This window comes from Saccopteryx leptura, chromosome 13 (assembly GCF_036850995.1).
Source record: "Saccopteryx leptura isolate mSacLep1 chromosome 13, mSacLep1_pri_phased_curated, whole genome shotgun sequence".
Taxonomy (NCBI): domain Eukaryota; kingdom Metazoa; phylum Chordata; class Mammalia; order Chiroptera; family Emballonuridae; genus Saccopteryx; species Saccopteryx leptura.
In genome coordinates this window covers 13872351-13895547 of record NC_089515.1, presented here as the reverse complement: position 1 = coordinate 13895547, position 23197 = coordinate 13872351, and the positions used below count along the sequence as shown (strand labels likewise).

Genomic DNA, 23197 nt, shown 5'->3' with positions numbered 1-23197 from the left:
AGCCAGGGCTCCATGATGAACTATTTTCACCTTCATTCTGACATCAGGATGAAGCCTCAGCCCAAACAGTGGTGCTTTGGGGGCACATACTTTCTCCGTTGACCTAACCGTCCTGATCTGAATTACCTCGTTCTGGAATTATTATATAGAGAAGGCAAAACCTCAATTGAAATATTAAAACCAAAAGTTTTAAAGAGGCTGAAAAAGTGGCTTTAACTCAGTGCTGCCTCGACCACGTTCTTTCTTCTCGCCTGAGCTGGGGCACAGGGTGGCTGCCTAGCCAATGAAGAGAGAGCCGGTCAGGGTTGATGGCGACAGCGGCTGGGAATTCAGAAGCCACCGGCGGGGTATATGTGTAAAGAGATGGAGTGAGTAGATCTCCACGGGCTTCTCATCCCAGAATGCCCATCCATTCCCAGAATTTAAGCTGGGGGTCAGGCTCGGGGTCACCCCTGCCAGGGAGCGAGATGAAGAGGCCTGACTTCTGTTTCCCTTCCTCTGCCCACAGTCTTCAGCTCAAGGAATTACCTGATCTCCCAAGGGTGAGTCAGGGCTGAGGGAACCTCTGCATGCTTTCTAGTTTTATATTACGACCTTAATCTTCCCTCTGATTAGACTAGTCAAGGAACTAACAAAACTTCTTATAAAATGGGGGTGAGGGTATCAAGGTAGTAATTCTCTTGGCTGAGTAACCAAAGCCACGCCTGTAAGTAGGACCCAGGAGGGCCCAGCAGGACTGTCAGGAATTCCAACTACCATGGGTGACTTTGCTCTCATTGGAGAAGATGATGGTGAGACGGAAGACATCCTTTGAGTTTGATCGCTGTTTCATAATAGTACCCAGGTCGTGTGCATTCAGTTGCATGGTGATCATTCTATTAATTCTTAGTAAAATGTGAATTCCCATGATATGCTAAAGGCTTCAAGGAGAATATTCAGTTTAGAGCAGGGGTCCCCAAACTTTTTACACAGGGGGCCAGTTTACTGTCCCTCAGACCGTTGGAGGGCCGGACTATAAAAAAAACTGAACAAATTCCTATGCACACTGCACATATCTTATTTTAAAGTAAAAAAACAAAACGGGAACAAATACAATATTTAAAATAAAGAACAAGTAAATTTAAATCAACAAACTGACCAATATTTCAATGGGAACTATGCTCCTCTCACTGACCACCAATGAAAGAGGTGCCCCTTCCAGAAGTGCAGCGGGGGCCGGATAAATGGCCTCAGGGGGCCGCATGTGGCCCGCGGGCCGTAGTTTGGGGACCCCTGGTTTAGAGGATCCAAATAAGCTAAGAAATCCATCCTGGACCTAACAGACCATTCTTTCTTAAAACACATTGTTAGGTTCAGAACTAGACATAGAACTGCTCAAAGAGCTAGATGTAGTTCAGGAAAAAAAGAAGTAGAAAAAAAAAAAAGCACAAGTGACAATTCCAGCCTGCGAGACTAGGGAACACAATGCCAAAGCATGTCCAAGTCTTACTTACTGCATCAGGCCTGTGGTTTTACGAGGAAGGAATCAGAAAATCAATTGCGCTGTAATGGCGGAGTGATGAGATGGCCCGCACATTCACCGTCGTCTGGATAAAGTTATATTTCTAAGCCCTGAAGATAAGATTCATTTATGCAATAACATGAGAAATGTATTCCTTGTTCTTCTCACAAGTAGAATAGCATGTAGGGTTTTAATTGATTATGCTTCCCAAGAGAACCATGTACTGAAGATTTCTAGAGGAAAACAAATTAGCCATTCCTCAAACATTATTCTTCCGTGTGTAAAATACGCCTTTCTTCTTAAATCTCTTTATCCTGTTGCTCTTATCAACAATGTAGGAAGTCACAGAGCTTTTTATGGTCTGTAATCTTTGTGGCTGCTTCAATTACTTGAGTGTCCTGCGATCTTTATTTCCATCCTGTTTTAGAAATTAGAAAGTAGAACATTTTTTCCTTAAGTTGCATTGGTGTTGGGCGTCAAAAGAAATGGAAATTGGGAATTAAACACCTACTTTTAGGGTATAAATATTACCCCAGTAGTCCATGCACCTTGGCCTCCTTGACATAAACAGGTTCCATTTTATAAAGAGGTACATTTTTCTAGTGATGTAGCATCTCATAAACTTTTTTCCTGAAAATACTGTTGGCAAGAGCACAGGACTCATTGGAATTTGGATTCAAAACCATATCCTAAAAATAATAAAGGTTGTAAATGCAAATATGCATGGCAATTTCTGGATGTTTTTCTTCAGAATTTGACATTGAAATAAAAAATTATGCTGCCTGACCAGGCGGTGGCGCAGTGGATAGAGCATTGAACTGGGATGCTGAGGACCCAGGTTCGAGATCCCGATGTCTCCAGCTTGGGCTCATCTGGTTTGAGCAAAAAGCTCACCAGCTTGGACCCAGGGTCACTGGCTCAATCAAGGGGTTACTCGGTCTACTGAAGGCCTGCAGTCAAGGCACATATGAGAAAGCAATCAATGAACAATTAGGGCAGTGGTTCTCAACCTGTGGGTCGCGAACTAGGGTGTCACAATGCAGAACAAAAAACTAATGATTGATGCTTCTCATCTCTCCATTCCTGTCTGTCCCTGTCTATCCCTCTCTCTGACTCTCTCTCTGTCTCTGTAAAAAAATAATAATAAAATAAAGAATAATAAAAAAATAAAAAATTTTGCATAGTTCTTAATGGTTGGAGTCTTTGTGCCTAGCATATAATATAATTGATAATTCATTAAGTTCTGAGTATTCCAAAGAAAAAGCTGATCTATATCTTGCCAAGCAGTGTTGCTCATTTATTATCATTTTTATTTCAGTAGAAGAAAGAAAACTGAGGAAGTATAATTAATTTGATATAGATAATCCTGGGCTGAGCATTTCAGTACCAACACCATTTTAAGGCCATTAAGAAAAGTCCTTTGTCCTCATTACACAGCTTGCCATTGCTATAGTTGCTGATACAAGACTATTGTATTTTGGCACTTCCTCCGGTGAGCTGTGTAATCAATCACTCAACTAATACCATTAACTCTTAAAACAGAAATTCTCACTATCAGCCTTTTTGGATTAAGAAAGATGGTTGGTTAGATGTCAATGCTGAGATTTTTCTACTGGTTCTGGGGTTATTTTTAGAAAGACCGTGCTAGTTTCTCAGACCCTGCAAGTATATTTTTTATGTGCAAACTTCAGAAAACCAGGGAAGCTGATCCCTGACTCTTACAATTGATTTTTTCTTAAATTATTTTACAGGAGTAGTTACGCTGCCCTCATACCTGTATTCATCAGACCACTGATAGCAAGAGACTACTCCACTTACTCAAAAGGCAAGGCTCTGCACTCCTGACATGACTTTGCAAAACAATCCTTTCTTGGTGTGAAAAATTTTTCTAGCTAGATGCATACAACATTGTAATTGGGTGCTGTGTGTGTAAGTTTGGTTTTTATTTGTTTTTGTTTTGTTTTGTTTTGTTTATGAGAGAGAGAAAGACAGGGAGGGAGAGAGAATGAGAAGCATCAAATTGTACTTGCTTCACTTGTGCATTGATTGCTTCTTGTATGTGCCTTGACTGGGGATCAGACCTCAGCTCAAGCTGAACCAGTGATGCCTTGCTCAAGCCGGTGACCTTGAGATCATGTCAAAGATACCATGCTCAAGCCAGTGACCTTGATGCTCAAGCTGGCAAGTCTACGCTCAAGCCAACAAGCCCATGCTCAAGCTGGTTACAGGGTTTCAAAAAGGCGACCTCAGCATTCCAGGTTGACGCTTTATCCACTGTGCCACCACTGGTCAACCTGTGTTTGTAAATGTTGAGGTCTGAGCTTCACAATGGATTGTATTGTTGCAGGAGTACAGTAACATCATTCATGGTATTTAATCAGTATTTACTAAAGTCCTCTCTAGCTATGATGAGGGGAGGAGATAGCAAGAAAGTGGCCCTGGCCGGTTGGCTCAGTGGTAGAGCGTCGGCCTGGCGTGCAGGGGACCCGGGTTCGATTCCCGGCCAGGACACACAGGAGAAGCGCCCATTTGCTTCTCCACCCCCTCCCTTCCTCTCTGTCTCTCTCTTCCCCTCCTGCAGCCGAGGCTCCATTGGAGCAAAGATGGCCCGGGCGCTGGGGATGGCTCCTTGGCCTCTGCCCCAGGCGCTAGAGTGGCTCTGGGCGCGGCGGAGCGACCCCCCGGAGGGGCAGAGCATCGCCCCCTGGTGGGTAGAGCGTTGCCCCTGGTGGGCGTGCCGGGTGGATCCCGGTCGGGCGCATGCGGGAGTCTGTCTGACTGTCTCCCCATTTCCAGCTTCAGAAAGATACAAAAAAAAGAAAAAAAGAAAAAAAAAAGTGCCTATCTTAGAGAGGTTTGCTTTCAATGTGGAGGCGATAAAGCAAGTTCTGTGTAGGGTGTCAAGCTATCGTCCTTCAGTTCCAAATCCCCTCTTATACATTTTGCTTTATCATATTGGACTAGGATCCCACAAACCAGATTTCTCTTTTACTGGCTGGCTTTTTCAAGGTTTTGTCAATAAGGGTTCTGGAGGGGAGACAAGGGGAGGGGAGAAGGAACTTGGAGTTCGCTCACTGTTCCTGACATACCAACTCAGCAGTGGGTTCTTGGCAGCTGGCTTCAGCATCTGGATTCTTCAAGCTTTCCCAGAACCAGCCTCATCAGGAGGCAGAGGGAGCAGCAGCGGTCTGGTAAGGCCCCCTCTCAGAGGGCTGAGCCCCAGATTCCTGGGACCCTTCCTCTAAGTTTCTGGGTCTGTAACCCCAGCCTCTTCCTTAATCTCCCACCTCCAGTGGTAACTGCTTCCTGGGTTATTATTTCTGGATGACCTCCATGCCCACAAGAAAATTACTCCCCACCATCTTCCTTACTGTCCTCACTATGTGTAGCCCACACTTGACAATTGGAGAGTTACACTCGATCTTCTTGAGGGTGGAGTGTCTACATAAATTAGTTGGGCAGAAGGAAGGAAGAAAAGAAAGAAAGGAAGAAGAAGGAATGAGGGAAAGAAGGAAGAATCTGCAAGGAAGATTTGTCTCTCCTCCCCCGTTTTTTTTTTTTTTTTTAATGTATGGTATGAATCTTTTGTGTCAATATTGACTCACAGATATTTATTTTATACTTTGGATTACAATCCAAAACTTCATAGATTTTGGTGCTCAAATTGTTGCAGCTCTGGCCTTTGGGTGCTCTCTCAGTTGGCTCCTGTGCCCCCCGCCCGACACACCCCCATCGATGGAAGGATTCTGTCTGTTTCAGCGTGAGCGCTCCTTCCTCTGTGGCATTGTCACATGCTCCAGCCTCATCTCGTGTCGTTCCACCCCAGTCCTGGTCAGTACTCCCTTCAAGGAGCTCCGGGGCCACTGACAAACTCAGTTCTGTCACAATGCATTGACTTGGCACGCAGTTTTGGGTCCGAATACACTGCCCACAGAAAGTAGGGGATATTTCAAAATGAATATGAAGCGATAAAAAAAAAAGAAGCATTTGATTTTCTTTTTATTAAACAAGAACATCAGCCTGACCAGGCGGTGGCACAGTGGATAGAGCGTCAGACTGAGATGCGGAGGACCCAGGTTTGAGACCCCGAGGTCGCCAGCTTGAGCGCGGGCTCATCTGGTTTGAGCAAAGCTCACCAGCTTGGACCCAAGGTCTCTGGCTCAAGCAAGGGGTTACTTGGTCTGCTGAAGGCCCACGGTCAAGGCACATATGAGAAAGCAATCAATGACCTAAGGCAGAGGTCCCCAACCTTTTTTGGGCCACGGACTGGTTTAATGTCAGAAAATATTTTCACGGACTGGCCTTTAGGGTGGGACGATAAATGTATCACGTGACCGAGACAAGCATCAAGAGTGAGTTGTAGACGGATGTAAGAGAGGGAATCTGGTCATTTTTAAAAAATAAAACATCGTTCAGACTTAAATATAAATAAAACGGAAATAATGTAAGTTATTTATTCTTTCTCTGCGGACTGGTACCAAATGGCCCACAGACCGGTACCGGTCCACGGCCCAGGGGTTGGGGACCACTGACCTAAGATGTTGCAACGAAAAACTGATGACTGATGCTTCTCATCTCTCTCCGTTCCTGTCTGTCTGTCCCTATCTATCCCTCTCTCTGTCTCTGTAAAAGAAAAAAGAAAAAAAGAAAAAAAAGAACATCAGAAAAGCAAATGACAGGTGAAAAAAAGGTGCTTGGTTATGTAAATGAGATGCAAAACCAACTTTTATTTTATTGGTGGAAATGCACTGTAAAAAAGGCTGAATGATCCCTCATTTTTGTGAGCAGTTTCAGAAAGGCTGTTGGACTAAATGGATGACACATTGAAAGGCCTTCCCACCTGAGCATTGTTAGGACAGGCCAGGACAGGGATGCACTGAAGAACTACTCAGAATGAGTGACGGGGCGGGGGAGCAGCAGAACTCATTCAGAGACAAGAGTGTCGTGTCCGTGCTCACAGAAGGGAAATCTCCCCGCTCACCAAGATGGTTGGCTCAGGGCACATGGCCACCCAGCGGATTTCCCTTCTAGACCTTTCTGTCGTTTCCAAAGAAATCGTAATTGAAAGGGGTTTGAAAAATACAGCTTCACATCTGCATCCCATGACCTAGGGTGGGCGAGCTATGAATTACGACTTTGTACAAAATCTTGTAATTAGCTTATAACTAGAACAACTGCATTGCATTATATCTTGTGTGTTAAAAATATATATTAACGTTCTAGTGACAAGCATTTACAAACAACGATAGTTTTTATGACCTGATTTTGGCCTTCCTTCATTGTAAAATTACTCAGAGATTCAAAAAGTGGAGGTGACCCAGGACTCTCTAGGCCATCAAGGTCCTGGTATATAAATTCCTCCCCCCTTCTTGTGACAGCCCTGGTTTGCTTAAATCTGTGCAGATGAACATGATTATCATAAAATCGGAAAACCCACATCCACTCTGGGTGCTCTGTCAAGGGCGGCATTTACGTATCTTCGGCTGCATCTTGAAAGCTTTTCTGTCTCAGAAGCCTGTCTGCATTAAACATGAGCCACGGGTAAGTGCCGTTGCCCCGGGGAACTGCAGGCAGCTCTCCACAGCCCAGAATGATCTCAGCTCGGTAGGAGCCCCCCCCCCAACCCCCGCGAGGAGGGCGGGGTGCCTGAGGCTGTGTGCCCTGTGGCAGGGAAGGCTGGTGCAGGGTTGGACTGCAGATGGGTCTGATTTTTCTTCACCTAAACTGTTCTTCTTGACATCCGGGAGGGCCTTGTGACATACTGTGAGGCGATACATGCCTTGGGTAGCGAGGGAGGTAAAAGTCATCTTCCAACAGGGAAGAGAAGAAACAGGAAGGCAAGGATGGAGGGGAGTAAGAGAAGAACGTGGAAAGATCCAGAATAACGGAGCTCGAGATGAAAGGACTGCAGGAGGACGCAGAGGAGACGACTGTCCCCTGTCCTCTCCACTGACCAGGCCTGCTTCACTCCTGCCTCCCATCGCGGTTTCGCAGCCTGTCCTCCCCACTGACCAGGCCTGCTTCACTCCTGCCTCCCATCGCGGTTTCTGCAGCCTGTCCTCCCCACTGACCAGGCCTGCTTCACTCCTGCCTCCCATCGCGGTTTCTGCAGCCCTCCGCCTGGTTTCCAGTCCTGCCTCCTCTTCCTCTGTCTACTCTCTGCTCCCCCCTCCCCCCTCCCCACCTCTTCCCCGGCCTCTTCTTCACCACCAGCATAGGCTTTGCACCATTCCAGGCTCTGGGACCAAGCCTGTCCTCAAGAAGACCAGAAAGTCTTCAATGTCCATTTACCCTGGTCCTGCTCTGACACTTGGCACTGGGCCTCATAATTAAGGATTTCACTTGTTCCTGTGACCAGCTCCTTGCACCAACCCGACCTGGTATCGCAGTCTAGGCACCATCACTGCCCAGCTATGAGGCTTCCGGCACCTACCACCACCTCCCTGAGCCTCAGTTTTCTCATCTGTAAAACGGGGATGGTACAGCCCGCCTCAGAGGGTTGCTGTAAGGACTTAATGGGGGAATAATGTTGTAGCACCACGCCTGGAACCAAGTTGGCACCAGACCAATCATGGACCCCTCTAACTGCTTCTTAAAATCCGCTTGGATTCATAGACTGACTGAGTCATGACTGGTGGGAACTGGCTTTGCAGGAGCTGTTTGGACACCTCCCAGGTGTCCAGAGGATTTAGTCTCTCCCGCACATGGGTTCCAGGACCCGGGTCTACAACATGGCCCATTGTCCCTGTCCACCCTGGTGACATTTCCTCCCTCCGCTGCCACTCTGCACAGCTTACCTCACCTACCTTGGGCTTCTACCCCCACACAAGGGAAAAAGCTAGACTGAATTTTTTTTTAATTTTTTGGTTGATTTTAGAGAGAGAGGAAAGGAAAGGGAGGAAGGGAGAGAAACAGGAAAAAGTATGTGTGTGCCCTGACCAGGATCGAATCAGCGACCTCCAACCTCTGTGCCTCGAGAGGATACTAGCCAGACGAGCTATCCAGCCAGGGCTAGACTGAATCTTAAGAGTTTGTTTTGCTAAATATTTATACCCCCCCCCCCCCATGATTTTTCCCCTCTATAAAGTTACAGGAGTAATTCTAGCTCAGGTCAATAAGCTCAGGTCTGCAGCGTCAACTGTTACACCTGACAATTAAAAACGAGTCTGCAAACTTCGTCCCACGTTTATGGTTCCGAGTCCATTGCTAACAGGCCAGGAAGGGGCAAACATGTCAGGAAGGGGCGAGCACAGAGGCGCTTTCATCTTTAATTTTTTATTTATTTATTCATTTTAGAGAGGAGAGGGAGAGACAGAGAGAGGAGAGACAGAGAGAGAGAAGGGGGGAGGAGCTGGAAGCATCAACTCCCATATGTGCCTTGACCAGACAAGCCCAGGGTTTCGAACCGGCGACCTCAGCATTTCCAGGTCGACGCTTTATCCACTGCGCCACCACAGGTCAGACCACAGAGGCGCTTTCAAAGGGCAGGCCCACTCCCAGCCAGTCATTGGCTGAAAAGGACACGACTTCCTGGGCGGCTCTGCCAAGTGAGGGTCAGAGAGCCTTTGGTCCACTTTGTAGAGAAACAACCAATGGGAAAGGTGAACCAAGGCCTGACCAAGCAATTTCCAAGTGTTGCCACTAGAGGGCGATGTCTTCAAACAGTCTCTTTCCCTCCAGGAGGTGAGTGAGCTCCAACTTGAGTTTCCAAATTCATCCCATTAGAAGGGCATTTGGAAATCCCGAAGCTCCTTCTGAAGTCCTAAGAAATATGGGTATACCAAGATTTCAATAAGAAAATAGCTGAATACAGAATTTTATGTTTAATCAGATATGCTAGGTAAGTGATTCTCAATCCTGGCCGAAGATGGGAATCATTTAAAAAGCTAATAAAACTATCGCTCTAATAAAACTATCGCTGTCCAGAACCCACAAAAGACCAATTAAATCAGAATCTCTAGAAGATGGAACAGTGGGATTTGCATATTAGTAAAGCTCTCCATTAATTCTGATGTCACTCTACAAGATTCTAGTTGAAACATTGGTAGCATACGTCAAGGGAAAAATTATGGAGAAATAAATTTAATATTAGCAATTTCTATTCATGATGTTTTCTTCTGCAAATTGGGAAATCAGTGTCGATAACTGCCTTAAAAGTAGACCTGCAGCCTGACCTATGGTGGCACAGTGGATAAAGCATCGACCTGGAATGCTGAGGTTGCCGGTTCAAAACCCTGGGATTACTTGGTCAAGGCACATATGGGAGTTGATTGATGCTTCTTGCTCCTCCCCTCTTCTCTCTCTCTCTCCTCCTTCTCTCCTCTCTAAAATGAATAAATAAAATCTTTAAAAAAAAAATTAAAAAAAAAAAAAAAGTAGACCTGCTTAGCTTAGCTCTGGAAGGGACCAAAAGTGGAGACAATTTCTGCATGAAGTCATTTTGCCCCTTTCAGGAAGCCCATTAACAAGTTATTAACAGCCAAGTGCAAATTTGCTTATCAGATATCAAAATAGTTAGAATTTTGAGAACACTGAGACCAGAAGAGCTTACCTTTTTTAAAGAGAAGGGGAAAGAAAATTTACTATGGCCCTTTCACCCCTGCATATAGACTTTTCTTGAAAACTCAGACAGTATTGAAAAATAAAATAAAATCATCCACAACCCCTGCATCGCCACTGATATTTTTTATGTATTTTCAGTATTTTATGCACATGCGTATATTTCTTAAATCTGTGAGGTCTACATGATTTTGTTTTATCCGTTTTACTTTAATATGATATGCACATTTTTTGTAATGCTTTAAAGTATTCTTGAGAAGCATTATCCATGGCAGCCTAGAATCACGCATGAGTGCACTTCAAATCATACAACTACAGTGAAACACAAGGGTGTCTGTTTTATGCCTGCACCTCACTGCAGACCTTGTTTTTATGCTTCTACTAGAAAATAGCTACATACTGTCATTAGATTTGCATCTTCTTTCAAAGAGGCCCGGAGACACAGGCTGGACCCCTTGGACCCAATTACAAGTTCCCAGGGAAGGGACTCATTGGCCAACTCATTGGGTTGGGTGTCCTCATTCAGTCCAAACAGTGATGGCTGAGAAGAGGGGGCTTGGGGGTGAGGTCACACTGTTATAGAAGCTGTTGGGAGCCCACTTCTATAACCTGTGGACGGATAGGGGGTCAGGAGAACTCCTGGGAAAGGGGGGGAGCCTTAGCAGGTGGCACATGGGTGTTCTCCACAATCCCCCACTCTGTGGGCTTTTCTGTGTGAGACACTATGTTCATGGCTGTGCAGGAATCCAAGGACTATTCTTAAAAGAGCTCAGACTCCAAATAAGGCAACATAATATGCGTGAATGAGAAGTTCAATAGCAGGAATATTTGGTACTTTTTACAGCGCAGCTAGTATGTGCCAGGTTCTCTATTATTTCACTTGCACTTCAGAATCATTCCATGACCAGGGTACCAATATTCCACATCTAGAGTCTGAGAGGTAAAGTAACAGTTATTAAAGGTAAACCTGAATTTGAACTCAGGCAGCCGAAGCCTGCACTGTTTCCACAATGCCAGGAAATCTTTTGAAGCTGATGACTATATAATGACCTGGTCTTACTGTAGGATCAGACAACCAAAGAACTCTCATAAAACTGGTCATTAAAGTGTCTCCAAGAAACCCAGCAAAGCCTTTAATCCCCCGTTAACCTTGTTCCCCTTGAGATCTGACTTAGGTAACCCCCCAAAATCAGGTTAGAGAAGGGAACTGATCTCACCTATAAAACATAGTTACAGCCCTGGCTGGTTGGCTCAGTGGTAGAGCATCGGCCTGGCGTGCAGGAGTCCTGGGTTTGATTCCCAGCCAGGGCACACAAAAGAAGCGCCCATCTGCTTCTCCACCCCTCCTCCTCTCCTTCCTCTCTGTCTCTCTCTTCCCCTCCCGCAGCCAAGGCTCCATTGGAGCAAAGTTGGCCCGAGCACTAGGGATGGCTCTGTGGCCTCTGCCTCAGGCGCTAGAATGGCTCTGGTTGCAACAGAGCAACGCCCCAGATGGGCAGAAGCATCGCCCCTGGTGGGCGTGCCGGGTGGATCCCGGTCGGGCGCATGTGGGAGTCTGTCTGACTGCCTCCCCGTTTCCAACTTCAGAAAAATACAAAAATAAATAAATAAAAAATAAATAAAATAAAACGCAGTTATACCAGAGCTAGACTAAAGTACTGGCAAATAAATCCATGTGGAATGCTAACACACACACACACACACACAAACACACACACACTTGGGGTATTAATATTTTCTAGAAAGGTAGCGACAGAGGAAAAATCATCTCTGAAATAGTAGACCATTTTATAGTGGCTCCCAGATATGTGTGTCTGTTCTCTCATCAGAATCACCAGAGGCACCTGTCTGAAATACAGATATCGGCCCCACATGAGATGTACTGACTCTCTGGGAAGGGGTCCCCCTCCCCCCGTATCTACAGATGCTTGCTCAGCTGCCCTTATAAGGAGCAGCGGGCATGGTTCACTGCAGGCTTTTGGTTTTTCAAAGTAAAGCTCGGTTGGTTTTAAAAAACAGTTTTCTTAAGATAGAATTCATATCCCATACCATTCACATACTTAAAGTGTGCAAATTCCTGGCTTTCAGTCTGTTCAGTTGTGTCACTACCCCCACAATCAATGTTAGAACAGTTTCATCGCCCTGAGAAGAAATCCCAATCCCCTGAGTGGTCGTCCTCAGTCCCCCCACTCCAACGCCCAACCATAAAGCCGCGCCCTGTCCTTACTGATTTGTCTATTCTGGGCTGTTCGTATAAATGGAGTCATACAGTAGACCTCTGCAGACAAAGTTTGCAGGTTTGGGCCAAGAGCAGATGGCGGAGGCAAGTCCCCACTTAACACGAGGCATTTGTCCTCGACATGGGTGTGGAATACAAGACGTACTTAAAGAACACTGGCTCTCAGGAGGCCAGATGGCCAGTCACCCCAGACCCCTGCCGGTCCAGCCCTGGATGGCGCCAAGCAATAGCCAAGGGCCCTTTGAGCACTGACCATCCGAGCCAAAGCTCCCATTGTTTCTGGGGCCTCACTGGGCTACTGAGTCACCTGAGGGGCTTGTTCACAGCACAGATATTTGCCTGGGTGGGTGGCTCAGTGGAGAACACCTTGTCCTGGCGCACTACAGGTCATGGGTTCGAACCCCATCAGGTCATGAACCGGAAGCAATTAATGAGTGTACACAACTGAATGGAACAGCTAAGTGGAACAATGAGTTGATGCTTCTCTATTTCCCTCTGTCTCTCTGTTTCTCTGCCTGTCCCACCCCCCTCCCACCCACCCCCACCCCCCCCACCCCCCGCTGCTCTGCCAGGCATTCGGGAAGCACCAGAAAAGGCTCTGCTCCAGAGACGAGACAAAGGCTTCTTTTGCTCATATGTTTCCCTGCCAATCCATCTTCCCTTCTTTGCAGTAGCTGCAACAGGGACTTGATTTCTGTACAAGGTCGTGTCAATTATGATATGGAAGTACCATCCTTACAGAGAGCAGGGGGGACTTGCAAGTATATAAATAGCGGAAGTCCCTGGAAACAACTGCAGACCGCTGCCCTGCCGGACCTTCCTGACGGGCTCGAGGGTGGCTTGGAGCCTCCAGACCGTCATTGTGATTGAACCAGCGTGGGCAGCTCGCGAGGGGCGCGGTCCTCAAAGCCTTCCCAGCCTCCCAGCTCCCCTTCCTGGGCCTGAAATTCGTTTTCCCAGGGAGCGGAAATGCTTTCCGTGGCTGAGTCCCATCCTATGCCTTTGATTTACAGAAGCCTCCCCTCAAATAAATATGAGTTGATTACTAGGTCACAGACTCTTAGAGAGCTCTCCAAAGCCTTCGAGGGGAAGGGGGAGAAACTGGAACGATATTTGAAAAACAATCCTGGTTGTTTGCCTGTCATTCTTCCTGGGCTGAGACTCTGATTATGTCGTGGCTCCTGGCCATCACCCTATGAGGTACACAGGGCTTTCGAAGCTAATTTTTGCAGATAAAGGGAGGAGACCAAGGGACATGAGGAAAAACACCCCAGATTACCCGGCTGGGCCCATGGTAGCTTCCTGCCGGGTCTCTGACCCAGATCTCCAAATCCCTGGGCTTATACCACATTGCCTCCCGGTCATAAATATTTTAGAAAAGCCGGCCAGGATGTAAGAAAGTTCAGAGATTTTTTGTTCCAGTCATTGAGCCATGGAAACTGCGTTTACAGAGTCACTAATTCAGTCTGACAGCGTCTTGTCATCTGCAGAATCTCAGCAGGAAGAGTGAGGGAGAGCTGTCCATTTCAAGGATGGCTAGCCCCGCGGAGCTGCCAAAATGACCATTCCCGGGCATCTCAGAGCTCTGCTAGACACACACGCACACGTACACACACGTGCACACACAGGAACTCAGCAGACCGACACATACACAGACACACACATGCAGACCCCCTCTCCCTCTCCCCTGGAAAAACCAAACATGACATGGTTTATCTGTAGATTGACTGTAATGGCCAATCCATTTCCAAGACAGTCACACCTAGTCATTACCTCGTACTTGTGTGTGTGTATGTGTGTGTGTGTGTGTGTGGTGTGCGTACTTGTGCTTTGCTTATCTGTTTGTAATGGCTTTCGTTTCAAGATGCTGCCTGCGGCGCTTCCTGTTTGCGCTGTACATGAGCAGCGAGCGAGGGCTTGCAGACCCGAATCAGCACCGTGCACCGCTGCGTGCACATGCCGGCTCACCCGTGAACAGTAGAGATGCTCGTGGGCTTTTTCCCAGCAGCCCAGCTGGGCAGCAACTGCTCATCACCTCCCGGGAGCCAGAGAAACTTCAGTAGCAACCTCAGGCAGGCACCCCTAAACGACGGACAAGGCAGAACCCATGCCCCGAGCATTTCCGTTCTGTGCACGGGACGGGAGCACGTGTGGTTGGAGAACCTACTCCGCGCCACGCCCTTGGCTTGCATTATTTCCTTCTGACAGGAGCACGTGTGGTTGGAGAACCTACTCCGCGCCACACCCTTGGCTTGCATTATTTCCTTCTGACAGGAGCACGTGTGGTTGGAGAACCTACTCCGCGCCACACCCTTGGCTTGCACTATTTCCTTCTGTGCTCATGACAGCCCACATGGTGTATACTCCAGCCTACAGTGGAGAACACAGGCTCACAGAGAGGAGACAGAAGAAATAATTCCCCACCGGTGCAGTAAGGACTAGAAAGAACAGGCCGGCAGATGCTGTACTGGAACTCGGAGGAAAGATTTGGTCTGTGTGCCGGAAGACACCTCCTGGGCAAGTCATATTTAAGCTGGACCCAGAGGATGACTGAGGTTTAGTGAGGGTGCAAGGTGGAGAGAGGGCAGGAAACAGCAGTCTGGGAGAAAGACTGGGTAGTGTGAATGACTTGTGACAGACTGGAGCATGGGAAGCACTGAAGAAAGGCTGGGGAGAGATCATCAGTGGATGAGGTAAGGAGGGGAACTGGGAGACTGACAAGGAGAGCAGGGGCCGGACTGGCGTGGGCCTTGGAGGTTGAAGGCTTTGGACCATTCTGTGATATTACAGAGTTAAAGGGTTTTGGAAGATGACACCTGGAATAGCAGGACCTTGTATAACATTCTTCCTATGGGAAAATACTCCAAGTTTTACAGAGGTCAATTTTCCAAGGAACTCTTGAAACACAAGCAACCGATAATAGCTAAGATGTAGAGCGGCTCCACCAATTGTGTTGCTTCTCCTCTTTTTGTACCTGCCCATCTATCCTCTTATCTACAGCGTAACTCCTTGACTTCAAGGACATCATGTTTTTTTGAGAACCTCTTCTCCCTACTCAATGATTTACCATAAACAACTTTGATGATGCCTCTACTTGAAAGTAAAAAAGATAAGGCATCTGTACTGAATAAAAATAAATGCAATATTCCACCCAGGCTTAACATACCGCAGAATAGATTTTCTTACACTGCATGTCAAATCACGCTTCCCTCAGAAAAGGTGTAACAGGAGATTAAGGAGACTGGTTTCCATCCTGTGCAGACAAAGGTCCATCAGATAACAGCTGCATCATGCGCACAGGAATATGTCCATCACTCTGTGATATGCCAAGGAGGAGTGAACACCCTGCCCCATCTTTAAAATTGCAGTGGTGGTTGAACAGGGATACATTAGGATGCAAGTGTTAGGAACTCAACTTGAAGTAGCTTAAGAACAAAGCTGGTAGGTTCACGGTCTGATGAGGTAGGATCTGAATGAAGATGGTAGCCCCTTCCCAGGAGGAAGGAGATGTTCTCTGGACAAAAAGCTAATGTCCATGGAAGGTGTCTACTATTTCAACGTGGAGGCATGTTCTATGATGTTATCAGAAGAATGAAATATAGTAAAAAACAAACAAAAAAACCCATGACTTTTGGGGATTGGGCTAAACTGAGTTGGAACCACTTGTCTGCAATTTATTAGTGCTGAGACCTCAGCAAATAAAATAACGTATACTCTCTGAACTTGTTTTTCTTCAGCTGATAAAAATGACCATTTAAAGATTTAATGAGAGTGTGTATAAAAGAACACAGCGCAGTGCCAGAGGCTTCCCAGGCGCTTAGTCAATGTTAGTCCCATTCGTTAGGGAATGACGGTTAATCAGCTGTAGTAAATGACCCAGTATGTATAAAGCACGAGGACAGTGCCCGGCGCATGATGAGTGCTCAATAAATGTTAGCTGCAGGTGTCATCATTTTGGTGATTATTTCCATCTCCCCACAGGAATGCCCTAAATAAATCCAGCAGTATGGCTCCCATACTGCTCCCCTTCCTGGGGGAAAAGCACACGAGAACACAGCGACCTTTTTCTCTCTGTCCTCTTTTCATCTTAAGGCTAGGAACTGCTTTTCCTCTGCGGCACCCAACGGACTCTGGACACTTAGTCAATACTAATTAATGATGTTGGGTGTTGATGTGCCAGCTCTTTGACACTGAAAAATTTTATGCCAACAAAGCCAAGGTAGAATTAAGCAGCCGTGCTGGAATCTTATCTGAGACACAATCACGACTTACTTCTGTCATATCCCCCACACATTTCATGACACTTAATTAGTCCACTTTTGTTGCCTTTACACTAATTGTATTGATGTGCCTTCGGAAGTCTCTTCAGGAATAATCCTCCCTCATTTTTCTCTCCTGGAGCTGCGGATATTGCAAGACCCAGACATTCCCTAAACTAGGGCCTGAATATAATTTGTGGCAAAGAGAGCGCAGAGAAAGCACCAGGCTTTCATGCTCCATGAGGTATCTCAGGGCTTTATTTATTCTGCTAGCGTGCCTGTCATGATTGATTGTCAAAGAAAACCTTCCTAGCATCATAGAAGGATGGCGTGGACATGGTTCCAGTGGAGGGGCTTCTCAGGTGGAAGACCACACTTTTTCTTGAAGATCACACTTTTCTTGATGGATGTGGTATACATTATCATAATCTCTCATCTACTGGTCAGTGTAGTGTCTTGATCAAATAACAACAACAACAAAACAGGAGGAGCAGCCAGCACTTAATAAGAGCTTATGAAAGAGTGGCCTTATTCTAAGCACGTCACAGAAGTTAGTTTTCCCAAGAACTCTCTGAGGCTGTTATTATCATTATTCCCACTGTACAGACGGGGACACTGCAACACAAAGAGGTTACAAAACTCACCAAAGGTCACCCAACCTTTCCAGTATCAGTAGTCTGTGATAGCAGATGCTCAATAAATACTTATTAATATTGTTATTTTTATTTCTTTAAAGTATGCTTTAAAGTTTTCTCAGAAAGAAAAGAAACAAGGATGTCACATGGTGTTGTTACAGATTTTATCTCATTTAGTTTTTTAATAACCCTGCAGAGTAGATGCCATGTCCCATTTTAACAGATAAGAATCATAGAAGTAAAGAATTTCCTTAAGATTACACAGCTAGGAAAGGGGGGAGAGGGAGATGGGATTTGAATGCTCGTGAAGCTGTCTGACCCAAAGGCCAGGATTCCTGTGCTTCTGAGAGCTGCCCGCTTTGCTCCACGGGCGAAACTGTTGAGTCATTTCTGTACATTTTCCACAGCACTGTCCTTTTGAGGTATATTTACAAGATTCAGTAGATACTTGTATATACGTGCACATTGCCAATGGTTACTGTACTGTGTGACTACCGTCCAAAAGACCCAGGCATGCCTCAAAATCAGAAAAGCAACTCCTTTCCAAGAGGAACCACCATTGTAGCCTCATACAACAATACCAATCACACAATGCTTTACACGTTTACCTTATACTTGCATTCAGTGATTAAATGCATGTGAACTGTTTGAAAGAATACTGATCATGGCTATGCAATGAAGCCCTGTAACCCCCCACCCCGAGGTGGCAAACACATCTATGGGCCAGAAGAATGGAGCACCCCAGCTCCACAGGGACAGAGCTCCTGTGCTCAGGGCCCTGCCTGACCTGGCCCTCTCTCCGCACGGCCTCATCTGGCTGCCTCATTTGTGTAACAAACCAGCATATGTAAATAAGTGTTTCCCTGAACTCTGTGAGCCATGCTAGCAAACCATCAAACACAAGGAGGTGGTCATGGGAACCTCGATTTATAGCCAATTTTCCCAAAGTACAAGTAGCAAGCTGGCACCGGATGGTTGGTATCTGAAGGGGGCACTCCCGTGGGACTGAGCCCTTCACCTGTGGGGTCAGATGCTAACTCCAAGAGGAGAGTGTCAAAACTGAATCAACCTGCAGGGTACCCAGCCGGTGTCACAGAACTGCTTAGTGTGGACCCCTCCAGATACGGCGTCCCAGTGCTGTACGGGAGGTATGAGAGGAAAGACCAGTGTGCCTTTCCTCCAGAGGTGTTAAATCCCAAGTCCGGAGAAAGGGCCCCTAGTCAATGAACCCTTGCTCTTCTAGTCTACCGTCCCTGTCCCCTTCATCAATCACCTTCAAAATTTATTCCTCCTACCAGCACATTTTCCCAAGTCACCGTGGGTGAAATCTTTAGTCGCTGAGCTGCTATCTGTGCAATATTGACTGCCCATGTCCCACTTATCAATGAGAAAGACATTTTCTCTGCCTCCTGGGTGACTGTTTTCTTAAACCGCTCTCATTAGCACTGTCAGCCCAGGTCCTCCAAGAGGCACGTGCCAAAATGGGATTAGGTATGCAAATAACGTATTGGGTGGGGGAAATGTCTGTGTGGGCAGAGCCGAGTGAAGTTGGGAGGTCCGTCAGACTGTGACATAGATCTGACCCTGGTGGAAGGACAGCAGGAAGGAAGGAGGTGGAGTGAAAGAGCCTAAGACTGCAGGGCAGTTCTAAGATGGTCTGACAAGGCCAATGGCGAGTCCTTGAGTCGAAGTTGCCCATCAGAGGAGTTCCATGACTGCCAGGAATGGGCCTGCCTTGCTGTTCCTGCTGCTCTCTGTCACCTGGGTAGTGTGGCCGCGGCACGAGCACACTGAGGACCTGGCAACAATGCTCCCTGTAGTCAAAAAGGAGGAGGGCACATTTTTCATGGCTGTGTAACCACCTATTACATATTAATGCCAAAATAAAATTTAAATGCGACCCACTCTTGTCTTTAGACATAATTAGAAATGTACAGGAATAGAGGGGACAGAGGAACATGTTAAGGACACTACCGGGATACAATCAGCACAGTTTAGACCAGGGTTCCCCAAACTACGGCCGCGGGGCCGCATGCGGCCCCCTGAGGCCGTTTATCCGGCCCCCGCCGCACTTCCAGAAGGGGTACCTCTTTCATTGGTGGTCAGTGAGAGGAGCACATTGACCATCTCATTAGCCAAAAGCAGGCCCATAGTTCCCACTGAAATACTGGTCAGTTTGTTGATTTAAATTTACTTGTTCTTTATTTTAAATGTTGTATTTGTTTCCGTTTTGGTTTTTTACTTTAAAATAAGATATGTGCAGTGTGCATAGGGATTTGTTCATAGTATTTTTTATAGTCCGGCCCTCCAATGGTCTGAGGGACAGTGAACTGGCCCCCTGTGTAAAAAGTTTGGGGACCCCTGGTTTAGATTGTAGGGAAGCCTATAGGACTGGTGGCTCAGCTTCTTGGTTCTCATGACCGTTAGCTACATAGTAAATTTTCTCAAATGTGGTTGCCATAAAACAATTTGTTATTGTGTTTCATGGTTCTGTAGGTAATAGCGCTGGGCTGGGTCCTTCTCAATTAGGGCCTTTTGTGAATTTACAGATGGTGGCTAGGGCTAGAATCATCTGATCTTTTCAACTGACTGGACATTTAACAGAGTTTGCTCACATGCTGATAGTCAATGCTGGCTTTGGCCTGGGCACTTAGCTAGGCCTGTTGGAGACTTATACATGAGTTATCTATGTCAGTGGTCCCCAATCCCTGAGCTACGGACCGGTACCAGTCCATGGGCCATTTGGTACTGGTCCACAGAGAAAGAATAAATAACTTACATTATTTCCATTTTATTTATATTTAAGTCTGAACGATATTTTATTTTTAAAAATGACCAGATTCCCTCTGTTACATCTGTCTAAGACTCACTCTTGATGCTTGTCTCGGTCACGTGATACTTTTATTTGTTCCACCCTAAAGGCTGGTCTGTGAAAATATTTTCTGACATTAAACCAGTCCGTGGCCCAAAAAAGGTTGGGGACCACTGCTCTATGTGGCTTGGGCTTCTCATAGCAAAAGGTAGTTGGGCTCCATGAGACAGGGGTAAGGTGGAAGGTTTATAATGATTTTGTTTCAAAAGCCTTAGGAAGACATGTATGCCACATTCTATTGGTCAAGCTAGTCACTTAAGTCAGCCCGGACTCAGTCTCTTAATGTAAGAGCAGCATGCAGAGAGGGAAGAAATTGATGGGGACTACCTTTAGAGACTATCACATTCTTCTCCCCTCCTCCCCCAAATTACAAGAAAACGTGAGACAGAGGAGGAATATACACATTAAAAGAGGTTAGAAGGGATGCACTAATCAACTGCATCGTATATAGATCTCTTTGGGACCCCAATCGACACCGACGAACTTTTAAAGCGGTTAGTTTGTGATCCGTTCACTTCCTTTACCTGGGAGATGCTCTCAAGGGAAAAGAAGAGTCCAAAGATCCAGCCTGGCCTGTGGTGGTGCCGTGGATAGAGCGCCAACCTGGAACACTCAGGGCACTGGTTTGAAACCCTGGGTTTGCCCAGCCTAGGAAGCAAGCAATGAACAGCTCAAGTGAAGCAACTATGAGTCAGTAATTCTCGCTCCTCCCACTCTCTCTCCTCTCCTCTCTCTGTAAAATCAGTAAATAAGATCTAAAAAAAAAAGTCAAGATATCCAGTCTAATATCCTTGCCAAAATGACATCCGGATGAATTAATCAATGATTCACACGAGGGGAAGGGTCTTTCTGTATGGAGTGCTCTTTCCTGCATGTCCCTGAGGAAGTTATTTCTTACAGTGAATAAACCTAGAGGCATGGCTTTTTGGACAATATCACATAAGCTGAAAATGGAGATTTATCATATTCTAAGCACTCCCTAGGGTGAAAATTTCTATACCTAACTTTGAGACTCTGTCTTTCTTAGGCCAGAGATAGCCTATATTTAGTTATATAAAGAGGTGTAAAATATGTATAAAAACATAAAATATGTACATTAACTGGATATTTATTAATATTAAGGAATTGTTAGTTATTGTAGGATTTTGGAAGGGTGACAGTGGTATTGTTATGCTTTAAAATATATTCATATAGAAGTATTAACAGATGAAATTATTTGATGTCTGGGATTAACTTTAAAATAATCAGAGTATGAGAGGGAGGATGGGGTTATAGTAGACAGCAGAGGAGGTAAGATGGACCATGATAACCTGTAAACTGGCTAAAAATTCATAGAGGTTCATTATACTAGTCTCCCTAATGTTGTATACAGAATACAAAAAATTTGAAATTTTCCATAAAAAAGAGATTTTAAAAGCACTAAGAATAAAATTTAAAGCAAAAAATAATATACTTGAGATGTCACAATGGTGAATATATGTACGTAAAATATTTTAACAATCACATATGAAAATATAACCATGCCTAGAGAAAAAGAACATAGTTTATGAACAAAAAGTTGATTAAAAAATCTACGTAAATAGACATTAGCATAGCAATATGATATCAAGTCTGTCTATACAATTGGCAGAGTCAAAACACATTGAAAGAAAAGTACTTTAAAGGGTGCAGAAAAATGAACGCCCACCTGGACTACTGGTGGTAGCCTAAGGTTTAAAATCTTCTGAAGACTATTTTTGTAGCATATTTACCAAAAGTCTTAAAATTTCACCCTACTACTCAACCGAGAACTTCAAATTCCACAAATCTATCCTAAAACTACAAACATAGGTACGTGCAAACATTTAGGTACAAATATGTGCAATAAGTCATTACTTAAAATAGCATTTAAAAATAATATAATAATTCTAATTGTAATAAAGTCATTTTAAAGAGCAGGAAGATAGGCATGCAAACATGAACAAAACCAAGCCAAACCAAACAAAAAAAGGCAACTTGCATATCCAACAACAGAAAAAAGTTAAATAAATTGTATATATACAGATATAAATACACATTATTATTCAGCCATTAAATGAGACTATGTGATGACAAGGAAGGCTATTCATGGCAATTAGGTGGAGAAAGCAAACTGAGACAGGGCACCACCAGAATTCTTTGTGTTTATTTGTGTAGATCTGCAGAAGCACAGAAAATGGACCAGAAGGATAAGCACTAGACGGGGGGTGGCTTACGGATGATTGTAATCTTCTTTTCATGCATCTATATTTTCTGGATGCTCTGTAATGAACCTGTATTACTTTCATAAAATTAAAAAAAAAATCTCTGTTGAATCAACAATCCACTTGTAGGAATCTTTCCTAAGAAAATAATCAGGGGTGTACTCAAAGATTGGTTAGAGTAGTCACTGCAACATTGCTTATAGGGAATTCATAAATAATCCAGTTATCCCACAGTAAGAGAATGATTAATAAATTACGGTATTGAGAATATAAATATTTCACATTTTCCTAGGGAAATGCTGATTATTCTGCAATCACAGTAACAATTACCACTGTACCCAGTTTTATTTTATTTTATTTTTTTTGACAGAGAAAGAGTCTGAGAGAGAGACAGATAAGGACAGACAGACAGGAAGGGAGATAGATGAGAAGAATCAATTCTTCGTTGCAACTCCTTAGTTGTTCATTGATTGCTTCCTCATATGTGCCTTGACAGGGTGGTGTTGTCCAGCTGAGCCAGTGAACCCTTGCTGAAGCCAGTGACCTTGGGCTTCAAGCCAGCAGCCTTTGGGCTCAAGCCAGTGACCATGGGGTCATGTCTATGATCCCACACTCAAGTCAACAACCTGCACTCAAGCCGGCGACCTCAGGGTTTTGAACCTGGGTCCTCCACATCCGAATTCAAAGCTCTATCCACTGCGCCACCCCCTGGTCAGGCTGTACCCAGTTTTAAATCCTTCCTATCATCAATGCAACTTGTTCTAGTGAACATGCCTTGGCAAACCAACAAATAACTGACAGTCTCTTTCGTTCCAAAGTCAGCCAGTCAGGAATGGAGTTAGTCCAATAAATACACTTCTCAAGGCCAACCAATCAACAGCAATCTCACTAGAATAACCACATTTCTGGA

At 45.3% G+C, this 23197-nt stretch overlaps 1 long non-coding RNA gene across 1 annotated transcript in view; it reads right to left on the bottom strand.

Moving 5' to 3' along the window:
- Window positions 1–18827: 18827 nt before the first annotated feature.
- LOC136384480 (uncharacterized) overlaps window positions 18828–23197 on the bottom strand; it is a 47260-nt gene continuing 42890 nt past the window's right edge. The window contains exons 3-4 of the long non-coding RNA XR_010747609.1: window positions 20590–20713; window positions 18828–19007 (exon numbers count right to left, since the gene is read on the bottom strand). This is a non-coding gene — a long non-coding RNA (uncharacterized lncRNA). The remainder of the gene's footprint in view (window positions 19008–20589; window positions 20714–23197) is intronic.